Genomic DNA, 3,167 nt, shown 5'->3' with positions numbered 1-3,167 from the left:
GAGAGAGAGAGAGAGAGAGAAGCGGAGCGTGCTGATGGTGGTGGCTGGCCCGGGCCGGCTCTTGGTAATGGGCGGTGCGACACCACCCGTCAGTCCGGCGGGACACTTTCGGGAATGTGTCTGCGGCCCCCCACTCCGCGCCGCCAGTGGTGGGCGCTGGGCACCCCACCGCCACAGCGAGGAAAACTAGGCTTGGAAATTTACAAAACGAAGCAATCACATTTTTAGCACGCATTTCTCCCGTTTGACTTTGAACTCAGCATCGTGCAATATTTTTGTATCACAAAACAAGTGTACTCAGTATCATACTCTGATTTACAGTGTACGTAGGTGAGGTACATGAGCGTTGAACCCTTTACGGTGCCCATAAGCTCGATGTATAGCTGGTGACCGGGGATGTAACTGTAAATACGCAGCTGTGTTGCGGGTTTGCCTACTCTTTACACCCGTAAGGCGCCTGGGCCACTGCGGCGATATTGAGTATGCAATCCCGCAACACTGCTGCGTATTCATAGTTACACCCAGTATGCCGTGTGTACCTTAACAGCTTATACCTTACCTATCACCGTCTTTCGAGCAGGCAAAGAGGACTTGACTTGACCAGAACGTGCCGTGGTTTTAAACAGTTCTTTCCAAAGCACGTATCGGGTGATTCAGAGAAGACCCAGAATTTGCCTACCCGCTCTGCCCGTAAGGAACCATGGTCTCTTGGGTAGGCAAACCCGCCCGCACCTGCGTCTTCTCTGAATCACCCGGTACAGCAACAATGTCAGCAACGACAACAGCTGCTGTTTTTGTCCAAAATAAACGCACTCTCGGACGCGCGCGCACGCACGCACACACACGCCACACAATAAATAAAACGGCGAACTGAAAATGTCTAATAGTGGGGCATTAAGGAGGCGAAGCAAGTCTCTCCCGCGGAAGGCCAGATCGATGTGGACCGCAAAAGGAGGGGGCTCCGCGGGCGAGGGGGGTGTGTTCCCCCCGACAGATTTACAGCAGCTGCGTGATTTAAGGTCGTAAACAAAGTTCGAAACGAGCGGCGGGAAAAGGAGAGATAAAAAAAAAGAAAAAGAAAGAACCGCGCGGACGTGTACGCTCTACGCATGCCGTCTGCTCGCGGCCCCGCCCCGCCCCGCCCCGAGCCGCCCCGCCCCACTGGGGCCCGTGTCAGCGCTTTAGGCTTTCAGGCTTTCACCGCGAAGCCCATTAGAATCGTCCCGAGGCCGCGACGATGGGGCCGCCGCCGCGCGCAAAGGGACACTTTACACACACTGTCATAAAACCAATTTCCCTTTTTTTTTTTCATTTTTTATTGTCACTGATTTGTTTTTGAACGAAGAAAAAAACAACATTGTTTCTAGTTTCGGTTGTAACTTCCTTTTGTTACACAGCATAAATAACATCTTTGCCATTGAGCCAAGGTCTTTTACACGAGGACAACACAACACGTCGTCGTCGTTGTCCCGCCTCATCCCCTTTCCTCCCCTTTCGTTGTGCAGTGTACCTACACGAACCGCACATCTCATCCAGGAGTGCGCAGCGGCGTCGTCGCGTCCGGGACAGTGCGGGGGCCTTCAGAGGGCCCCGACCACTCACAATACTCCCGTGCTTGTCGCCTCGCCCCCACCCTACCCCGCCCGCCCCGGCCCGCCACTCCCGGCGCCACCCCTCCAGTTGTTAGCCTTCGCCCTCGCCAGCTCCAGAGAGGAGGACCCTTCCCCCATTTTTTTCCCTTCCTCCCTGTGCACAGCCCCTGGCCGCACAGCGCGCGCACAGTCCGCGTCTCTTCGCCGGCCACTTCAATATCATGCCATGCCAACATGCCGGCATTCTTTCCGAAACGAGCCAGAGTGAGGCATCATACCATAATAAAGGTCAAGGAAGGAGGGCCAGCCTCCCTGCGGACCAAACCGGCCCTGCAATTCCTGAAGAGTGATGTAACTAAGTCTAGTTTAACGGCGGTGACAGTCAGGGTTGAAAATTTCCCAAACATTCCCAGGAAATAATAACAATTTCCAAAGTCTAGGAAATTTTCATTCTTTTCTCGAATTTTTCCTGGAATTTTCCTGGAATTTCCCGGAAACTTTTCAGGGTTTCCAGCCCTAGTGGTAGAGCCGGTAACTGCGCCTCTTTTTTTTTTAAATCCTCAGCGGAGTGGGAAGGAGAGCGCGCGAGCGGCTCCGGCGGGGAAGGGCCCGCGGCAGGCCTTGAGTTGGGCCGAAGGACCTTGCGCAACGTGTGTCCTACGCAAAGAACAAAGTGAGCGAGAGGGAGCTGCTACGCAGCATGGTGGACAAGCCTCCTGCCGTAGAGAACACACTAAACCATTTTGTTGAGCATAAACAGGCAGGAATTTTTGCACAATTTTTTATGCATAATTATGTACAAATTAAATTGTGCATAATTATTCACAAACTGTACATAGTTACATAAAATTGTGCACAATGTGATGGCTGTATATAAAATTCTGCATGTTTATGCACAACACAATGCATAAGGATTTAGCATGCGAAGATGTGGGGGAAACTGGTAGGTTTTTTGGCACATTTTGAACAGCTAGTCAGATAGTCATACGTCGGGGGGTTCCAACCACAAATCGATCGAAATCCTTGGCAATTCTGCGAAAGCATATTGCTCGGCAGGAATTTGGCATTATTGAGCGCGCACCGCCAAAGCGGGCATAGTGACTCTCGGAATCATGTGTACAATACACCGGCCCCGGGAATCACGCAGGAACCAACGAGAACCGCAGCGGGAGTCAACGGGAATCAGTCATTCTTGGAATCGGAATCGGATGCAGACTGAAATTTCGTATCTTGCCCTCCTTGCGCTCGGCCACAGCCACACACACACCCGCGCGCGCGCGCGCACACACACACACAAACACACACACACACACACACACATTGCTCTGGTATGCATGATGTTGACAAATCTGGTAAAAAGGCATGACTCATTTCCGAAATAACGGGCTAGCCTCATTGAGCGAGCTCAAGTCACCCAGTAATGCTCATGGACCGACCGACACCGACCTACCGAAAACTAGGCGATCGAAATATATGTAATGATAATGCAAGCTCGCTGACGCGACGGTGGTGTGGGGTGGTACTTGGAGTAGCAGGGACGAGTGGGAGGGTGGCGTTGGAGAGAGTGGAGGGTGG

The 3,167-nt window shown here is 52.5% G+C and overlaps 1 protein-coding gene across 1 annotated transcript in view; it reads right to left on the bottom strand.

Annotated features, from left to right (window-relative positions):
• Positions 1–3,167, bottom strand: part of LOC113213625 (uncharacterized) — a 243,335-nt gene that overhangs the window by 49,911 nt on the left and 190,257 nt on the right. The gene's annotated exons all lie outside the window — the stretch shown is intronic.

The sequence above is a fragment of the Frankliniella occidentalis genome, unplaced genomic scaffold (assembly GCF_000697945.3).
Source record: "Frankliniella occidentalis isolate FOCC.00 unplaced genomic scaffold, Focc_3.1 Scaffold9, whole genome shotgun sequence".
In the NCBI taxonomy this organism is placed as follows: domain Eukaryota; kingdom Metazoa; phylum Arthropoda; class Insecta; order Thysanoptera; family Thripidae; genus Frankliniella; species Frankliniella occidentalis.
The sequence above is the reverse complement of the archived record's forward strand: the minus strand, read 5'-3'. Positions and strand labels throughout refer to the sequence as shown.